Raw genomic sequence first — 22,200 nt, forward strand, 5'->3', positions numbered from 1 at the left:
TTTTATTTCAAACAAAATGTTTACTGGACTTCAATAGGTATGTTATTTTTAGTATTTTAAAAACAAAATGATATAAATATAACAATTTGCGATCAAGACAAAAGATAAAATTGTAATAAGCCTATAATGATCAGAATAAAGAATATTTATTGTGTCCACAATCCACAACATTAACAACCAGTATACAGTCCCTAGTATAAATCATCGATTGTATTTTATTAAATCGTTCCATTTAGCTGTGTCGGACGTTACAGGACGAAATGGACAATTTGTGCGCACATAACATTTTACAGCCACACTCGTCGACAATTTTACTAGAATATTCTATCGTGCTTCCAAAGCAAATGTGGATTTTATTTCTATTGAAAAGATATTCTGGAAAAATCGAACCATACAGTGTAGGGAAGTGGATTTAAACATCAACTGTTTTTTATATCAATATGCGCCAAAACAAGAAATAATAAGTAAATACCTTCACCTCTTAGTAACTGCCAGTAACCTTTACTAAAGATTTTCTCAATATAGAGGTAGAGTAGGTACTGAACAATCACAAAATCAAAGAAAATTAATTCTTGCAACATTTAAATGGAGCTTTTCACAGTCAGTTATACATACATCCTTTTGGATATTTGTTGTGACCAACTGGATCAATCTGTGTGAATATGAAATCGTTTTGTATCAAACCTGTGGCTGTTAATTTAAATGTACTTATGAGGAAAATTTTAATCCTACTGTCAGCCGATGAATCTGACAATTGTATGTGCAATGAATCGCTCGCAGCTCACAGCTACGCTCCGATACACTGCGGCGGAATGACAATACTTCACATTAATAACACTGGAATTACTCATCGAAGATTTATTTATAATTATAAATTGATTAAAACGGGCATCCGATCGGATTTACTTTATTATTTTGCTGTATATAAATAAAGGCTACATTTAGAATATTTGTAGGAGTATGACGTTTTATACTATGGTGAAATATTGAATTGTGGTGAACGATAACAAAATCATTGGACCAGAAAGCTTTTATGTGACAACCCTGACATATTTTGATAGTTGTAAACATAGTTTGGTAGTACCTATATAGCGACATACATTTTGTTTATATTGTTTTATGTAAATAAGTACTGACTATAAATAAATCGTAGTTAGTTATGTTGCTTAAAACTGAATGTCTACAATATATTTGTCAGTATGTCACACATGAATGTTATTTAACGCTATTAGGGTGAATAAAGAGTGACAAAGTGACTGACAAATAAAGCAATACGCGTGTTTCCGTCACTTGACGAACACTTCTGTCAAACGAAGTGCGTCAGAGGTGAGCAGATGTCAACAACAAGCCAGTAAACACTGTTCTTTAAGTGTTAACACTTACACGGTGGAAGCAGTCAGGGATATTTTGGCCAGACAGTATAAATACAAAAAATCAAGGCGCGGGTTCAAAACCAAGCTGTGGTACCTAAGGCTAATATTAATGACATTCAGATGAGGAAGTAAGAAAACTTAGTTGCCATCAATTTCATCATTTTACTCGTCTTGTAAGTCTCTCTTTGGAATCATTTGAAAATAACGTTCTAATTTAAAACACAAGTACTTATAAAATTTAGTATAGGTTCCCAGCGTTGACCTCCATATTTCGTACGTAAGTGGGGTCTTCTGATTAGCTTATCATTTTAGGTGAGCCGAAAATTTAATTACCACATCGCTTAATTAAATCATAAATTTAAAAAAACCCCCGACCCAAAAAAAGTACGCAATAATTATGACAACAGGTTAAAAACGCCTTAACGCCTTAAAGGTTAAACCCTATAAAAAGCAAAAAATAACTTTTAACACTACGTAAACTAAATTTTGTCGTGTAATTAGGTAGGTATCATTTGATTTATGTAAGTATTTATGAAGGTAAAAAGCGGTCCCCCGACACGTCAAAATTTAGTTTACGTAGTGTTAAAAGTTATTTTTTGCTTTTTATAGGGTTTAGCGTTTTTAACCTGTTGTCATAATTATTGCGTACTTTTTTTGGGTCGGGGGTTTTTTTAAATTTATGATTTAATTTTATTTCATGCTTTTTAAAGGAGCTCCTTAATTTTTCCTTCTTTCATTTAATTTATTTTATCTTAAGATGGGGTCGCTATATGCGATCTCGGCCAAAGGAAGCTGTTTAACAATCCTCATGACAAACTGGCTCTGGGAGAATTGCACAGATTGAGAAACAATAAAGATTAACCTTTGGACATTCTAGATTTTCAGCAAAAATATAAATCGGTTTATCCGTTTCATTCCGGCATTCCAGGGTTTCATCCGCCACCGATTCTCGTCAATCAGAAACATGAAGAGAACTCGTCAAGACAAATTCAACGAGCCCAAACTCGATAGGTTTACTAAAAGACAGTTCAGGGTTACGTCTCGTACCTTCGTGCCCTAACAGCAGACCAGCTCAGTGGTTCCAAAAGACATTGGTGTTTCAAATTTCAGATTCCACATATACTTGCAAGTAAACTGAGCGTGTAACATTCCTATCACATCTAGCAAACGAGCTGATGACCTTGAAGACCTGAACCGATTTCCACCAAACATAGCTAAGAACACTCCCGACTGACATACCTTTAAAACAAAAAAAACCGCATTACAATCGGATCATCCGTTTGGGAGCTACGATGCCACATACACACACACACACACACACAGACACGTCAAACTTATAACACCCCGTCGTTTTCGCGTCGGGGGTTAAAAAGGGCTCCGGTTCATAATAAAGTAGCTGTACTGAGATAATGCTGTGTAATCCTCAGTACTCGTGTTTGCTTATGTTACATACATACATTACATATTGAGGCAGGGGTTAAATCTGTTCATTTAGATTTAATGCTTAAGTTTTGAATCTTGAATCTCAGTCTATATCGGTCTTAGCCCAATCTTAGCGTTTTAATGTATCCAAGTGAGAGCAAGGAATCCAGATAAATTGAAAAACTTGCTAATGTGCCTGAAGAGTAGATACGTTTTCACCTGAAGAAATAGTTGTTTTCTGAAATAATATTTTTATTTTATTTTTTATTATCTTGCTGCCTTGCTGCTATCTTTAACTGCCTTGATTTCTAACCTAACTGTTAGAATTTTTGTATCCGACCCAGTATCATATTGATATCCAACGTAATATTCAGCTAAAGTTTTTGTTCCGCTTGTGGTAACGATGCGTAACACCCGCGTTAGATTAATATTAATGGCAACTATCCGAACACTTGCACATCATTCATAATTATCATGATGTATGTTAAAAGCCAGTGATCATAAATTAATTAATTTTATAAGATGAATGATACTCTCTATCAGGCGTAATCAATATTTGTAACACAAATACGAGGCAGTTTTACATATACATGTTATGTTATATTAAATAGATTTACTTACTGCACTGTTGGTCTATGGGTCACAAAGAGCGACCGCTGTCCACGGGGTCTCAAGTGCGAGCCTGGGTCCACAGCCACTTAGTGGACTTTTAAGAAACTTTTAAAGCAGCTCGGAGTCTGAAAGTTGGTGATGACATACCCGTATATTGGAGAGCACAGGTCTGGTTTATATGCTGCCCAGCTGGCAGATTACCTTAAAGAAGACAGCCGTCCTCCGAGGTTACGACGTATTATCTGTAACATAAATACAATGCTTCTACATTTATTTACATTAATTCAATTTCATTTACATCAACACTCACCTACTCAAATGTGCATTACTCATATAAGTAGAACTCAGTAATTCTCGTGTTTCGTACGGTAATGTCTTTCCAAATTATTGTTTTAACGTTAAAAATACAAAACGCGGGTCTCATGTTTCTATAACATTTTGTATATTAAGTTACTCTATGTTATGATAACTGCAAGCACGTACCCAGAATTTTTTGTCGGGGGGGGTCCAGGTCCAGGCAAATGATTAAGGTATCGCGTAAATGGATACTTAAAATTAAAAGAAAATTGTTTTCACAAATTATTTAATGCATATCTCGGTATATTAATACTTGCTCCAATGACCGTTGAGGTGCCCCGCCACCACCCGCCCGCCCCGCAGATCAAAACTGAGAGTCATATTTGGCACTGTACTTACTACTGAGGGATTTATTTTATGGGTTGCATCTATTTTCGGGAGGGGTCCGGACCCCTTGGACCCCCCCCCTGGGTACGTCCTTGGATAACTGCTCCCTTTTACGTATATTCAATGAACATTATTCTCAGGGGGTAAGAAATTACTGTGAAGGTCAACCCCTCTGGGATGAATCCTGTATGATGAATTTGTTGCTCAGATTTTTGATTATTTCCTACTACTATGCTATGTGTATTAATGTTATTCCCAATAAGGAGGTTTGTGACTGATATCATGTTTGTGTATGGATAGATATGGATATAGCGTTCAAACCTATTTTTATTTATTTATGTTTTATTACCTTTTTGGCATATGGGTTTAAAAAAAACAGTAATGTCTGGATTGTGAGAAAACTTCGTAGTTTTTGAGGCCTTAAAAATGCAAATATAAATGTGATATCTATATTCGTATCGTTCAGAAGTAAATCGTACCTATTATAATGCATTTAACTTCTATTCACTTCTATTTTTGGAACACTTTTGTATCGATATTTGGGATAGCGGACAATACCGCTGGAAGCTATTGGCGGTAAGTACAAAACCTACTTCCAATAGAAACTTAATAAAGTCGATCTCTGAAAGGGTGCGCTAAAGCCTGTCAATATAGTAAACCTTTCCCTTCAGAAAAGAGTTAAGTGCTTTGCGTGTCAAGTGAAAACTATATATTTTTATACGAAACAGATTACCGTCAAAGGAAACTGTTCTTTTAAATGGACTTATAGGATTTGAATATAAGTTCTAAAATCATTCAATCAAAGTGCGAACATTTTGGCATTGTATTGTAGTTTGTTTGTGATGTAAGTACCTTGCGTCTACTTGCTTAAAGACTATCGTTAACATTTTGTTCTGTCTCCACTGAGGGAAGCTGATGACGAGGGTCCTACGATATAAATATTTGTCTAAGCGTTTGACATTTTGAAATAAAAATGTATCGTCCTTTGAAACATCTGGTACACTCTGGAAGAATTCTTTTCTTTTCTGTATGTCTTATAATACTTTTGTAAAGGTCAAATAATATCATAGTTTTCCTTTTAATCGTAAATTCATAAACAGCTGTCAATAACTTAAGCGTGAACAAAGTCCTACAAAGTTGTACAGCTTGCAAAAGCTATCAATATTATCGGTTCAAAGTTAGTAAGCAGTTTAAGTTACTAACTCCGTAGAGAAGTACATTTAACACATATATATGTCGGAGATAGTCAATAGTACGGTCACTGAACGAGCCGCAAGCGCGCCCTCTGGTGGCGTATTCGGTGAAACAACAATTTGGCGCGCTTAGCGGAGTCGTGGCGGTCAGCGCGGCGTCCGCGGAGCGCAGTCTTAGTTCAGTCTTGGTCGAGTCTTCATCGAGTGTTCGTGGCGTTACTACCCTACGTCACGTCTAGCGTACCTAGTGTTATTGCCTAGCGTTGTAGTACCGTTGTAGATCCAAATTTATCTCTTTGCTTGATTACCCTAACTGATGTCGGACGATAGTGCCAGCCATCCTGATGGCGCCCTCCGACATCAGAAGTGGGATGCAATCCAAATGCCCACATGCGTTTCGAATTCGCCACGTGAAAATAAATTTCTACCCACTGATTAAAAAAAAAAAAAAAGATTTGAACGTCGATAATTTTGAAATGTAGGTAGTAGAAAATTGATTGGGAATTTCAGCGAAGGTACAAGTATGGTAACCACGGTTATGGTAATGGTATCGTTTTCCATTGTTACATGTCAAGCTAGTTATTGAGGGTATGCTAGAAAATTAACCGAATTTGTCTTTTTTCCATGTTTCAACAATGACGGTGGTTATTGTGCAATTCGGCGAGAAAATTACGACGTTGAATGGAGCATGCCAGCTGCCAGGAGCCTGACGTGTCATCGTGAGTTCGGAGTGTCGGTGTGCATCTCCGTGGTGGCTGCGTACTGCGTAGTGAAGCATTGCTGTACTGCGCGCTATAGCGATGTGTGCATCGTCATGCTCGTTGAGTGAAACCCGGTGAGACCGATCCATTTTTGGTTTATTTTTGTGTTATTTGTCATACGACACTAATAACCTTACTACCTTACGTATACTGTTTGACTGACTCGTTGGCCTAGTGGTCGCAAGCGTGACTGCTATACACGAGGTCTTGTGTTCGATTCCCGGATCGGGACGAAATCGCTTTGTGGGTTTTAGAAACTTTCACAAAGCAGCCCATAGTCTGGAAGTTGGTGACCTAGTTTAAATTAAAAATGAAGACCCTAAGTTTAAAGGGCCATTTTAAGTTCTTGAGTTACTTAAAGACGATCGCTATATTTTGAAATTTTTTAGTGGTAATAGAACCTAGAAGTATGCCCACGATATAAGGATGCCCCAAGCTGCTGAATGAGATTTAGTTACTGTTGATTAGGTACTTCATCGAACTCTAATTAATGCACGCATGATAATTGTATCTGTCTGATGATTGCGACTGATTTTGTGCGAATTGATTTCGCTGATTTTATTTCAAGTTAATGTTACTAATTCCATTGCAAAGTTCATTGTTCAGATGCAATTCCTACCTTACCATATCAGTGAGAAGGACTGATATCCCTTGGGTAGACCCTAGGAGTGTTCCAGTGAGAAGGACTGGAATGCTTGTGTCAAAGATATCGTCATTGTGACAACTTATCAGTGAGAAGGACTGATCATTTTTCATCTTTGACACGCCCAGTGAGAAGGACTGGAGCCTATCGATTCCTGATTGACTTAGGTCTGTCTGGATCATTTACATGGTGCATTGATTCGAGATTGTGTGATCTGATTTTAAGATTGTGGCATTCTTTCTAAATATTTCGTTTCTATTCTGTTTAAAATTATTTTGTCATTCCTACTCGTGTAGTCAGGTAGGCCGAGCTGAAAAGTTACTCCAGTTTTGTTTTCTTCTATCACCAGGTACAATGTGTAGCCACACGAGGACGTGTGTATGTCAGTTATGGCCGTGTCGGAGATAGTCAATAGTACGGTCACTGAACGAGCCGCAAGCGCGCCCTCTGGTGGCGTATTCGGTGAAACAACAATTTGGCGCGCTTAGCGGAGTCGTGGCGGTCAGCGCGGCGTCCGCGGAGCGCAGTCTTAGTTCAGTCTTGGTCGAGTCTTCATCGAGTGTTCGTGGCGTTACTACCCTACGTCACGTCTAGCGTACCTAGTGTTATTGCCTAGCGTTGTAGTACCGTTGTAGATCCAAATTTATCTCTTTGCTTGATTACCCTAACTGATGTCGGACGATAGTGCCAGCCATCCTGATGGCGCCTTCCGACATATATGTAAATCGTATGCGTTGTACGACCGAAACTCATTGAAGTTTAGTTCACGAATGTCGTTCAATGTTTGCAACATTCAGACCTACATTATATTTGCCCAGTAACTTTCCCAAACTCTACAATAAACGATCACACCATTTTATAGGTTTCTGCCCTAATTTAATAGAAGATGATTAAGTGGTTTTCAGTTCTGTGGCTAAATAGGCACCTAAAGATATGTATTTAAATCAAATATTATCTGCCAAACCTGACAGGAACCTACAGTGGTAGCTTTGCTCATTTCAGTTAAATCCGAACCATATTGCATTCAGATATATATTCAAGTGTTACCCACCTGCGGAACCAATATGACATCCCCTCCCTCCCCACCACAGCCGGCACTCATGACTGAGCAGTAATATATACACGTGGCGGTGCGTTTGATCTCATATTAGTTTGCGTGGAAATTGCTCGCTGCAAAATTTAAATATTTTCAACCAACTATGTTCGTCGTTTAGGTACCTACGTAAAATATTTTTTTGTGAAGCTACGTGAATGAAGGTTTCAGTTTTCAGAAAAAAAGGAAATATTCCTGGAAATTAATGTGTATGTTTGATTGTTAATTTGCATAGGTATTTGTTCGCAGTTATTTTGGTAAACAATTCTATTTTAAAATTCATTTACAAAGCAAAAACAGTTTAATAAAATTTTCATTCCTGAAATTATCATAACTATTTTTTGATATATTTTTGTGCCTATCATTGACATATCGACAAATCAGTATGTTCAATTCGCATGTAGGGTATAAGGGTATAAGTACGTCACTTGTCACTCCACGTTGTCACGTTGTTAACAGAACTGTCAGTTGTCAGCTGTGCGTGCCACGTGCGCAGACAGATGTGGCCGACGCCAGCCTTCTCAACTTGGATCATCTATCTTACGACATTTTGTATTACGTTATAAGACGTTCTTTTTGTGGAAAAAGCATCACAAAATTTATATTCATTAATCTTTATGGCGTTTCTAGTTTATGTGGTTGAAGAATCGTATGTAAAATAAAAGGAAAAATGTGGGAGAGTTAGATAGGTGCTTATTCACGATGGTCGTTAGCTCAAAGCGCTAAAGCGATGGTATTATAAACTTGGCTAGAAAAAAATACTTTAAACTCGCCGCACGCAGAGGGATCAACTTTTACAAGTTCATTTCAAGTAAATTAGGCTTAAGGCGCGATTCCACAATGCAAGTAAATTGTATGCAGAGGTAGGATGCCAGTTTCACGCAAAATGGCGTAGCGGAAACAAATTGACTAATTAGATGATGATGAGACATGATTTCATATAATCAGAAAAATGATAATTGATCAAAATATAGGAAAACTTCTCCCCAATTGGCAGTTATTTAAATAAAGATACACTTTTATGAAACAGTCACGATCCGTATCAGACCAGAAGATCCAAATGCATAATTTATCGATGCAGTTCATTGGCTTTACACCAAACATTGTTCCGCATTGAATTTATGACACTATTAATTAAAATAAGTTTTAGATTTTCCTTTAGAAGTAGGATTCATTTATTATGCAGTATAACCTGATCTAGTTGAGTATAGCGCTAAATCGGATTCTCATTATGTAGGAGAGTAAAGAACTCACCTGGAGTACCCTGGTTAATATTTGATGGCGGTTAACCCAGTCGGTTAAGAATTCATTGAGCAAGAAACTACCCGCTTCAAATTAGTCTTGTTTACAGTTACAAAGGTACACATTGACCTTATCCCGAGGTTAGTAAACGAGGAATAATTCGCTCGCCACTCAGCGCATACAATATTCAGTTGTGTGGTGTGAGCAAACACCTACTTAATGTAGTGGACTTTAAGTGGCCGAGATGGACTGCTAGGCTTGTAATTGGTTAGTGGTGAAACGTTGTACCCATATAGGGTTTTAGATTTTAATTAAATAATTGTTTGTGTTTTATACTTTAAATATTTGTTAAAAAGAATATTAAAAAGGTAGACATGTATTTGGTCAATTCGATGAATTCTATTCTGATGCAATTGGGCAGTTAGGGCTGAATGCCTCTAAGCCATGATATAAAGCTGCGGTGGTATTGCGCGCCCGGGGGCTCGCCGCAACTAGTACACATGGTCACCAAACTGGTTGTATACGTACGGCCACATGCAATTATGTGTGTTCACTTAGCAAAAAGCGATTTCTTTATGACATATTGGTTTTCACTTTTAAATGAGAACATACGTTGTATGCTCCCAAAATATTATGCCAGCAGGAGAAACTCGCTATTGAATATTGCAAAATTAATATGCAACGCACTAGCAAAAGAAACATGAAATACAAATCTATTAAATACTGTTATTCCCGGTTGCACAAATAAAAGGTACCTAGAAGCTAATTTTCCCGGCTAATTTTCAGCCGTATTTGCTTTATTCGTTACACACGAGTTCAGAACAAAGGGTCTCATAAAAGGACTAGTAGCCGTCCCTTTGTAAATAGGAATCTTACGAGGCTAAGTTTTGCTTTTACTAAAAATTTGTATACTCATACTGCCTTATACGTAAAGTTGTATTCTTATAATTATTTGCCTATGTTTTGCCTTGTATAACTTTTCTTATTTTGAAAACTACTTACCAAATTATGTGTACGAGTGTAATTTTTCCGTAGTACCTATTATTTTTAACCTCACAAAAGTTTTCTTCCAAAAACCTATTTGCTTAATATTAATTTCACAACCTTGCTACTGAATTTTAGCAACTAGAGCACCTGCACTTTATGCATTATCAAGGAAATAGGTTATAGTGCGGTATTTTCAGGAATGCTAGACGATGAGCCAGCAAACTGTGAATAGCTAAGCAATATGGAAATGCGATCCTGAGCCGAACACGGCAGCGCTTTCAGACGTGCCGATACACTACATCTAACTGTCGGTAGCACCTCTAAACTAATACATGCCGACAATCTACGTTAAATGCTTTCTTTGAAAACAGAAAGGGCTTTCTTGGGATGATGAATTTCATTTATGCAAATATTAGGAAAATCGTTTGTTTGAACATCTCAATAACGACTGGATCGATTTACAATTCTTTCAGTGTTAGATAGGTAGCACATTTATCGAAGAAAGCTATACGACTAAGGGGTTTCGTTTCCATAGGATACAGTGGTACCATAATGTATTAATCAATTTAGGTACTTTTGGGTAGTTGCGAGAATAGGTACTCACAAAATCTTTATCACTTGTAATAATAGTATAGAAGTGTGTTGAGATTTTGTTTAAAAGCATAATAACACAACGTCTTGATCGTACCCGCGATCGAGTTACAAAATGTTTATATTCAGACATTTCCCGATAAAACAGATTACGTCTGCGTGAACGAATGCTGATCAGATCTTGTACATAAGTTGAATATGTTTTATGATACTGTAAGCATATTGTAAAGTCATATAAATGATACGGTACCTATATCTAATGTATCAGGTGATGAAATAAAAACAACGTATTTCAACGAAATGTAATGAAAATACGGAACTAGGTACGTATTAAGGTACATAACAACAAGCTTCGCAGGTGGTTTCGTCCTGCGGGATCTATATTGTCAGCTGGATAAAAACTAATCAATAACAGTAAATGGCCTACCTAACACTGAAAGACTTAAATAATATTAGGATTTTCTGATATTAACGTTCAGCTAAAGAAACTCTTTAGCTTCATAATATCTGTATAGATCATCAGTAAAAAAAATGTTTGCTCGTTTCTTCCTGGCGTATGTCTTACGGGTTAGAATCGCGTGATGCACTGAATATTCTTTAAGTAGGGTACAGTGACGGTGCTAAACTCACGCCTACATAACCCGAGGTAAAGGTATATACTCAAATAAATGTTCAAACGTTACGTTTGTTCACGGGAAACGCTGACAGAGCACATTGCTATCGGATTTATCGACTCACTTATTTACAGCTTTGTTTTATTTTCCTTTTGTTGTTTATGTTCTTATTATTGTTTACTTCGATAAAATGTAGCAGTGTTAGGACTTTAATGGACCGGGGATAAAGTTGTAAGGAAGTATTTGTCATGATGGTATTTTTGGAGGTGGTTAGGAGAATTTGAAATTTTATTGACGATTTTATGACTATTACACTACAAAACCAGTTCTATCTGCCTCTTCACGATGAATGATAAAACTACAGCACCGACTTTCAGGTGCTTCAGGAGGAAGGTTTATGTATATACATAATCTAGGTACCTATGGCGCGAAATCTTTATTGTTTTTTAAATATAATAAAAGTATACAGAACAAACACCTCAGCTTAACAGAATCCGATTTTATAATGCAGACACTCAAACTGTAATCTTGGTTGAAAGAAAATGGCTTCTTATAAACAGTTTCATGAAAACTTCCACATAGTGTGAATTTTGAACGTGCTATTTCGAGATAACCTGTGTCTAGGGAGTTTAGTTGTTCAGCGTTTCCTCGCTTATTTGCTCAAGTTTCCTCAGAAAGTAGTTGCCACTTAAATAATATAGAAATCCGTATTGGTTGTTACCTCTAAGTGTCGTTCACTTTTCTCACGTACAGAAATAGGCTTCAATAAAAATAACAAGGATTTCTTCGTACTTTCTCGAAATAGAATGTAGGAATAAACGTTTGTCCTTATAAAAAGGATAATTACTTCAGTAATCCGATATACCTTAACCTATTTTTGTGTTATTTGCTTCTCCTTTTTAATATTGGATTATATTTTTTATACACTATTTGCTTCCGCCAGCGATTTCACCCGCGTCCCGTGAGAAAATAACTACTCAATGAACGGGCTATCGAACACTGAAACAATATTTGAATTCAATAATAGGTACCTAAGATAAGCGAGTTAATACAAACAAACAGAAAACTCTTTAGCTTTATAATAAAATTATACATAGACCTGTAGTTACCAAACACGTTCCTAAAAATTAGTATTCATGAAGCATTGGAACCCTAAAAGTTTTAGGTTTTAGTATCACAGTTAACGTAATGTTTTTGAACGAAAAAACTATATCTTTTAAGCGTTAAGCAGTAAGTGGCCATTTAAATTCCAATTGCCTCTATCTTGTGCTTTAGTTTGTGCATTTACTTAGTTTAAATGTGTTAAATATTTCACACTGAATTTGCACAATGAGATAGTTGATGTAAACTTAAGACAGTACACTAGCAACGTGTAAAACCATTTGTAGGTGTAGATACATAATGATCGTAACTACAACTCGGCGTTACGAGATGGGACACAAGATTACCTACACAGACAATCCTCTCAGCAGCCATTACAGATAAGCTCAGTGCCAGCGCTGAGTGCACACCACGTCACGCCGACAAGTAACTACAACTACTCTAATTTGTTACTGACCATTCATGATGTTATTAACTTAGTATAACAAGCTATTTGTATAAGTATAATGCATAATAAAACTAAGTACGGTGCGGCAAATGGTGCCATATTTCACGTCAGCGCTGAACTAACGCTCGCGTTGTGAATATATCAGGAAATATTCATCACTCTCTATTGTTCAAGATAATCGAATGGCTTTCCAATAAGCGGTTTTGTTAGAAAGAATTAGATGGGATTTTAATATATTGCTAGTTTTATTAATTGTGATGATTGTTTGTGCCTATAATATTTTCGTTTTTGTACGTTTAATTTGTAGTTTTATATCTGGCTTTCAATGACTGAAATGAACGATAATAATTATTTAAAAGATTAATTTAACTAAGTAAGGTTCTACTATCATTAGAAATATGCCCTGTGAAAGTCAAATGTTCCTGAAAATTCTGCCCAAATATAACATAATTAGTAGATATTTCACAAATTGATGAACTTCCACAACAGGCGAGAGCGGGCAACACTGACGTTGCCTTTCATAATTACATTACAAATAGATAATTACAGTCAAGTGCTTTGAAGGTATTTAATTACATTAAAGGTGACCCGAATCTTATTAGATTAATTCCGGGGAAGCTCGGAAAGGGAATCTCCATTTACTCGCCATCTGTTAATTATGAGATCAGGTATCTTGGCAAATGTTCAATGTATTAATTTGCGAATACCGACTCGTGCTGAAACCAAGACGGGCTTCAAATAGTCCTTAAGTCCTAATTAATACATTGGTTAATAAGCAGCACTCGGTAGTAACCACGTGCATGTGACATTTACACACAAGCAGGTATGGCTCACCCGCTTTCCTAAAATAAAACCACTGTAACAGAATTTTATGTTGAATGATACCGATCTAAAGACGGCACGGTCGGTAGAGTAAAGGATGCAACATTATGAACATTTTCTTTGACCTGATGCAACAAAAGTAAAATAGGAAGTGCGACTGGGAAATTGTCCCGACTTGCTATTGATTCTTTGACTAACGGCGCAGTGTCGTGAACTTTTTTAATATCCTGCTAGTACAGCAGGTAGACAATGCGACCAACCTGGACAAAGAATAGGACTAGCAGAATATCTTTTTTTACATTTGATACTCAGCTGCACCCTGGAAGGACTGGAAGTCGACCACAACGTCTGCCTATTTTTTATGGAATCTCTTCTATTGGACCCGCTAAGGAAGAGTCATAATCTTACGCTTCGCTATAAGAGTTTCCATTTAAAACTGTGCCGAAAATGCCGTATTAAAGCAGTCATTATCATTGTTCGCTTTAGTTATTCAACGTAAAAACCACTTAAAACATAATTTAAACACTGCGGGCTGTATTGTAAGAATATAACAGTAACTGCCATCGTTATTTATATGAGCGCGAAGAGAAGCCAGCGGCGGTATGCAAGTTAAATGTGTGTCGCCAGTTGGCAGCACGCCAAATATACTGCCTTATATCGAGGATCGAACCAGAAACTTTAACTCGAATTCCACCTATATAATTTTGTAGTTTTTGTAAAATATCCAAACAGTTTCGCCGGCGTCTCGCTCCAGGAAATTGGTGGCAAAACTTATTGCAATGGTTATTGGCTTGCTGGTCACGTCCCTTTTTAAAGTGACGTTCATATGTCACAACGTAAATTGTTATCTTCAAATTCAATTTTAGGTGCAAACAACTCAATTCAAGTTTAGTGTACAAATCCATAGCTTTATGTCCAAGTGTTGGTATTCACCCTGCCTTAGAAAAGACAAGAGACAAAACATGTAAATCCGATTCGATTGTGAAGTCGGACCGACTGCGCAAGTAAATAGCGTTCGAGGAGGACGAATAAGAAATGTACGCGTTCCTACTTTGTACACGAGGCTTAAGAGGGTTCAGATGAGTATAAGCGGCTACAGATGGGTCCTAGTGCCAGTGAATAATGCATGCTGCATCTCAGCTGCCTGAACGCTGGATAAACTTCGCGTCGGAAGTGTCACGCGGAATGGACACTGCGATTGTTTTATTCACAAGTTTGGGGATTTAACGATTGGAGTGTTTCGAATTTCAAAATGTTTGCTTTTGGGTTGAAAATGGGACAGATAATCTGATAATTTTTTTGGATAGGTGTTTGGAATGAATTTGAAAGAGTCGCGACAGGAAAAATGTTTTGTTACTGGTTTTCAGGAAAAATATTTAATCGCGCACATTTACTAATTTCATGCAAAGTGAAGAACGTCATCCCCAAAGTCAGAACATTTTAATGAAACTTTCAATAGTATAATACTAAGAAATTTCATTATGGCAGCGACTTTCTACCTCTGTATAAATCTGTCGGTGCCGCCGAGAGACGAAAGCGCGCCTTATATCTCCGGAAATATCGCCGCATACCGAGAAAACCTTTTCGTGTGGAGCTTGTATGAAAACTGTCAATCTACATTTTTATGATACATTTCCTTGCAATATTCCCGGACAAATTCGTTCATAAAAGTCAAAACCAATGTTATTTCATGAATACTTTGATGTCTGTTTATTACCCTGATATGTTGTACGATAGTACCTATAAAGATTTCAATAAATCTCAAGTACTGAAAATAGGTACGTTATCTTCAAATTGCCAATTAATACAACATCAATTTAGATATTTTACAAACCTAATAAGTTGAAGAAACTCGCATCTAAACACTATAATCGTCATATTTCATTATTGTCCCTTACACATAGAAGAAGGAACTATTTATTTGCCCCATTACACTATGTAGCTATATGTTTATCTTCGATACATTTATTGTAGTAATAGATAATATTGTGATTAATTGTGTTCTAGCAGAATAATTAATAAGCAACTATGCCGCATTGCGGGAATCCTTTTGTTGCTTCGAGAAAAAGTCGATAAGAAGTAATAAACGGCTTACATGTTCTTATAATGTAAGCCAATAATGATTTACGATGTTAAATAAGCTAGAGCGGTATTATGCGGTGTTCAAGTGCAATTAACGGAGAAAACTACCTATTTATATTCAATGGGTATAATGGAAAGTTTTGCAGTAAAACATAAAACGCTTATGTTGTATATGTGAATATCTTAATTTTGACACAAGTATATTTATTACAATACAATTTTTGGATGATGACTTGCTTGATTATGTTCAGCCTCTATTTTTCAAGATTATTATATTTCTACTACACGAATAAGAGAGAAGATTGTCAAAATTTGCCAAGGTCCATAATACCTCTTTGTTCTCTAATCATAAATAATTCACTATTCAGAAACAGAACAGAAAACAACTTTGTTAATGAAGTATTTTCACGGCACAAACACTTTGAATTGAAAGTTGTTGTTGCAGAATTATCATAACAATTAAAATTCTGCTTCGTTGTCTGTACATCACATGAAATTCTCTGAAATTCTGAAGTTTGTCTGAACTTCACTAAAGAATATTACTTTTTTACTGGTTGAAGAAAGAAAGAAAAGAAACAAAATAACTATTCATAAGAAAATCAACTGAGGTAAAGTGTAGGTAAAGAAAGGTAAGTTGGTTTTAAATGTAGACAACCTTGAGTTTCGTCGGAGCTTAATAAAACAATATTTTAAAGGTACTCTGGCTTCGTCAGTTCATTTGAAAAGTAAAGACTTTGTTAATGTTTAACACAGAGGATTAAGGAATGCTTAGAAAACAATGTAGTCAAAGGCAAGATTCTAGCTAACCTTAGATCTGAACTTTTTAATAACCAATGAAGCAGAGATGTTTAGGTATTTTTGTAGAAATGATTAACCATTTGGCACTAATTTCAGTTCATAACAGCTCCTGAAAATATTTCGCTTAGGTATGTTTTTTTTTTGCCAAGTCGTTTAAATGATACAAGGATTTATGAACTCTCGTATGTCAAACACCGGGAGTAGTTAGTGATGTAGTCCGAGGCAGTGCATCGCTCGAGGCGGCGCGAGATCAAAGTGACTGCGCTCACCACGAAATGGGTTTTATAACATGATTTTTCATACTCCGCTAGCTGTAAATAACTATGCGATCTAGTCCATGTGCTTGACTAAGCTTATAAATCACTTTATAATTAAGTTTCGCATATCATATCTAAGTCAGCAGTAACGCTGTTGTAAGATGATAGATTAAGTAAACCCTAATTAAATATGTACTTCAAACAACATAACAGAGGTGTCCTCTAGAGAGTACAAACAGGACTATCTACATAATTAAAGGCTGAGCATTTGAAACATTAAGTAAAGAGCCGACGGGTACGCCTGACGACTTAATGGGCTCATGTAGTGTTTACGTTAACATCACATTATGTAATAATACGTCGGTACACTACGTCGCGTAATGAGACTACGACGCTACGAGTGCTACGCTTTCGTAGCAGCTACAATGTCGTAGCAGATTTTTTTATCACCAGTAGTTTTGTTTTGTTAGGAAACTTATATGCTTTACGTTCAAAGTAGTATTTATAGAACAGGAAAAAAGATTTTATCCATTTAATGCTAGACTACTTCGTGAAAAGCTTACAAACATTTTCCTCTTCCGTCGCCCGGTCGAGAGCTAAGTCTTTTGATAGTTCCCAAAGCACTAGCCGTTTGAAAATCCGGATAAAACTCAACTCTCAAAGCATATATTATGAAACAAGTTTGTTTTAACAAAAAATACTTTTTATTTGCTTCATTTACGCTATTTATCGAAGTTCTGGTTACATACGTGTTTGTTTTTCTTTTGTTTCAATAATTGATCTTCATAAAATAATAATTTGATATTTTCTTTCTTTACAAAGAGCTGTTTTTATGACCAAAATATATGTCTGCAACACAGTGTTTCAAAAGATAATTTTGAATGGAAACAACATTGTGGTGCATTGAGTAAACTCTTCATATAGAAATTACACGAACCCCTTCTTTTTAAAACCTTTTAAAAGCTCGTTGCTACAAAACGTTTTATCGGGTGAAACTAATTCCATTTGTAAGCAATTTTTAACAAGAAATTTCGCACCGCTTTCCCGAATGAATTTTATCTAGATTTTCAATCATTATATTGCACTTTGTAGTCTCTGCATGTTTGTATTCCTTGAACGCACACAATATACAATTGTATTTAGTATAAAAAATCGTCTGAAACGAGGTTAAAACAATACATCATAAAGGGTATTGTGAAGTATTCACAATTTGTTTCATCATAAATAACGAAATCAAAATTAACGGTGTTTTCATAGATTACGCAAAAATTGTATAAAACAAGATGAAAAAATACTTTTGTTGCGCACATAAACATGTTTGATGGTACTTTCTAAACTTTTATTTTCAAACGGCCATCAATAAACATAAAGTTCAAAATTGTTTGACAGTTTTTAAAAATACGTAAATATGACTTGCTAAATACGTCATTTATGTTTTCCTACAAACAATTTATGTTTGAACCGACGAACAGAATTATCTACTGCGAACTGCTCGAGATGGGACAACACGATGTTTTTTTATGTTTATCAATTATCAGTAGATATTATAAAGCGGTTTTTTTTAGTTTGCGAGGCTTAAGGGTGTAACATCTGGATCCTAGCGGCTTCAAAGACTAAAATTTCGGCCGATATTTGGCTCGGTGGTTGGTTGAGAGCTTATTTTGTTTGTAATCGTGACTCCAATCAATCTTTTTAGGCGATAGTCTGATACAGGCCGGACAGGTACCTAATTGTTGACGTTGTCGACTTATCATTCATCACCATACTGATTTATGATCACTGATAAAACTATCGTCCTAATAAAAGTTTGCTACTGGTATGTTTTACTTTTTAAAACAAAACGGCGTTAAACCTAAAGTTTTAGGATAAAACTTTCTATTTTAAACGAAGTAAGACAAGCGGAATCCTTAAACTTGTTCTAATGAAGTCTTACGGAGTATGTTGTAGCGTGTAAGTTACAGACAATATAATTTATCTCAGCTCGCGCTATACGGAACTATACCTACTAAGCTAAGACCAGCCAGTTGTGTAACTTTTCAAATAGGTTTACAATGCATTTTCATTTTATCGTACATCAAATTTTTTAATAAATGAAAATATAGAGGCTTATATATTTATATATTTTTTACTTAAATATTAAATAAATATAAAGAGTGTTTAATAAACGAGGCAAGCGTTTATGTTAAAAAATATAACTTTTGTAAACACAAAGGCTGCCACTATTAATCAGTATTATGTTTATTTCAAATGTAATGTAATAATGATAGCTAATAGCTAAATATTATGTTTGCAAAACAAACATTAGTTTAAATTTTGTTTACCGATCTTTGATATGAATTAGTTAATTGAAAATTACCAGCCGTGCGGTTTGCTTTTAAGAGCATCATTAAATAGTAAATTAGCCGTAGGTATTAAATAACACAAAAAATCTACACTCTGTGTAAACATAGAAAACAAAGGTTTGTCTACATAACCCACCCAAAACAAAAATGTGAAAGACTGCCAAGTTCGATAATATGGGAATGCTTCGCCTATAAAAGAAGTGAGATCTGAATAAGTACCAAGTTCCATACACATACCTCAGTTAAAAATAGTTACTTTTTAATGATGTTACTTGGCAAGTTTTCATACACCTTGTTATAAACCTACTAAACGCAATGAATCAAGTATTTAATTTTCTATTAAAACTTGCCAAGTAATCATTTTTAGATTTTTTAATATGCAGTATGTTTCTTACAAAGAAATGAACTAGATTAACTAAATGGACTAGATTTACCACCTGACTGACATGACATGTTATCATATATTATGTTCGTGGATCAAAGTTACACATTCGTTATTTTCGAAAGTGATTCACACTTGGCCGTTTTGCACATTTTTACTTTACTTTGACTAAATACAAATCTTTGTACCATTCGAAGATATATTATATAAATATAGATAAATTTAGTTCGTTTTAGTTCCTTAGGGGTATAAATTTACACCGGGTATAAAACACCTTCATTATTTTGAAACCGACTCACACTTGGCCATTTTCAGATTTTTCCCTTTACCTTGACATAAAGACCTACCTCCATGCCAAAGGAGATGGCCAAATTTTCATAGAAAAAAAACCCAGAATCGACAGCAATGAAATGGTTACCAATAGGTTCTTTATGATAGACCTTTGATGCTGCCAAAAAATCCAGACTGAAATCCATGGGGTATAGGAGCTATTTCATATTATCGCAAAAATAGGTTATGTTGAATATATGTTGATTTTAAAGATTATTAACGTCAAGGGACATAAAAAAGCAAAGTAAACTAACATTATACAAGCCACTAGTAATAAAATAACCCCATAGTTTCAGAGTTGGCCTAGTGATTAAAAGGTCTTGTATTTAACCACTCCAGATACGATTAAGCACCGACCTTACCTACTTGGAGAGGTTTCGCAGTTACATGCAACCTTCACAACTGGCTATGAAATGTTTTTGGGGAAATTGTCTTTGAAAATCGCGCCATGTGACATTGTCAAATATAACAAATGACTTAGCAATGCAAAACGGTCCAATCACGAGTCTGCATTCAACTTCTAACGAACATCAAACAGTAAAAGTAAACTTTTTTGTGAACTAAAATCTTGATCGAAAAAACGTTATAAAAAGAGAACCCCATGGTTTTAGATGATTTGAAATACTTTTTAAAATCCACAAATTATACTGAATCCAATCATACATATAAAGTTCCTGTCGACTCTGGGTGTTTTTTTGGCCATCTCCTTTCAAGTCAATACGACCATTGGAAGTGGTCTAGGTTTTTGATGAGTGAGTCAGTGAATCAGTGAATCAGTGAATAAGTGAATCAGTCAGTGACTGTATAGTAAAAATAGCGATTTTCTGACGTCAATATCTCAAGACCTACAATAGGTATATTAATGAAATTTTGTATTTTAGATAAGTGAGGGGGTCTCAACAGATACTAGAAATTTGATATGCGTAAATAAAATAGATTTTGAGTTACAGGGGGGTCGAATTTGGTCCGAAATGGTTCGTGTAATATAACCCACGGCCGGTGTGTCGCTTTTTTTGCTCGAACTTGGCGGACACACTGCCGTGTGTCTAGATTATATTTGAATAATAGATTTGGACAAAATTAACATACCCAATGTACTGACACATTTTAGGCGTCACGATTTATGCATGCTGAGTAAGATGTTTAAAATATTATGAACATTAATATTCATGAAATGAACATACATAAAATATATTCCTGTTTTGCTTTTTGCCCTGACATGTAGGTAAAACGGTAATTCATAAAAATAGTTACAGCTATCCAAGTTTGAAATATACTACAAACAAAAGTTTCCAACGTAAAACAAACGAACAAACACTGCGGATCAACAAGCGTACAGAAAGCAAAATAAAATCCATTACTTATTGTTTAAAAGTTCAACATCCTGTATTTAAGTTTTCCGCTAAAAATGCAACGTCTGCACTCTCCGGAGGCGGAGACGGAAGTTGTTACAAAAGAGGATATGAAAAACTTATACTAATGTACTGCAGGCTGCAGAAATGTTACATTTTAAGAGCGCTATTACAAAATCGAATTGCTCAGTTGTAGGTAAATTAGACGATAGCCGGCAGCACTTGCGCATGTGTGCGTCTAGTGAAATACGCAACGCACACCTGCGGACCGCCACGCGGCACAAACAAACTTGAGACTTTGCCACTTTTTTCCGAAATAATTTATTGTTTTTATAGTTTATGAAATATTATTTGTACCGATGAATTTTATAACCTAGAATAGCTCGATTGAGTTACAATAAACAAGTAATCGTTTACAATTTTTAAATTATTTAATCGACAACCAAACTTTTCACCATGTTTATCAATTATAAGTAATTGATTTATAAAAAAACTAAAATCTATAATTCGTCTTCCATGTATTGTATCTTCATTTTCCTGCAACAATGAAAACTAGGAATGTAGATAGTTTATTAAAACAAATATGTCACGTATACCTTTTGCGGGTGACAAAAAATACTTACCATATTATTTGTACTGGTATTCAATTGAGTCTGATAGTCTGAATTAAATATGCTTTCATTATCCTGCAAGAATCAAAGAAGTCCAATTACATTATTATGCAACAGCGAAACTAACGACGATGACATTTACGTACATATTTCTTTATAACCAACATCAAAAAAAGAGAACCCAATCTATAACATTTTCGAATTAGAATATCATGGCCTAATACTTATGTATATTACATTTCAATCAGATCATTATAACTAATAAATAAAATAAAACTCACTAGTATCAAAACGTGTTAGATGCCTAGGTTGCGCTATATTTTTCGAACTCCGGCGAGTTTACGCGGCGCAACAGCGAGCGATACGTCCCTCCTCGGTAAGCGCCTGGCGCTGACTAAAGTTGAACACCGCGCGTCACAAGATTTATATTGATTTTGCATTGCAAACAAAATTATTTTAA

The 22,200-nt window shown here is 35.5% G+C and overlaps 1 protein-coding gene and 1 long non-coding RNA gene across 6 annotated transcripts in view; one reads left to right on the top strand and one right to left on the bottom strand.

Moving 5' to 3' along the window:
• Nucleotides 1–22,200, top strand: part of LOC110373469 (uncharacterized) — a 141,006-nt gene that overhangs the window by 81,423 nt on the left and 37,383 nt on the right. The window lies entirely within an intron of this gene.
• On the bottom strand, nt 21,280–22,166 carry LOC135118264 (uncharacterized). The gene is made up of 2 exons (XR_010277455.1): nt 21,753–22,166; nt 21,280–21,666 (listed from the first exon to the last, which is right to left on the bottom strand). It is a non-coding gene; the product is annotated as an uncharacterized LOC135118264 (long non-coding RNA).

The sequence above is a fragment of the Helicoverpa armigera genome, chromosome 20 (genome assembly GCF_030705265.1).
Source record: "Helicoverpa armigera isolate CAAS_96S chromosome 20, ASM3070526v1, whole genome shotgun sequence".
In the NCBI taxonomy this organism is placed as follows: domain Eukaryota; kingdom Metazoa; phylum Arthropoda; class Insecta; order Lepidoptera; family Noctuidae; genus Helicoverpa; species Helicoverpa armigera.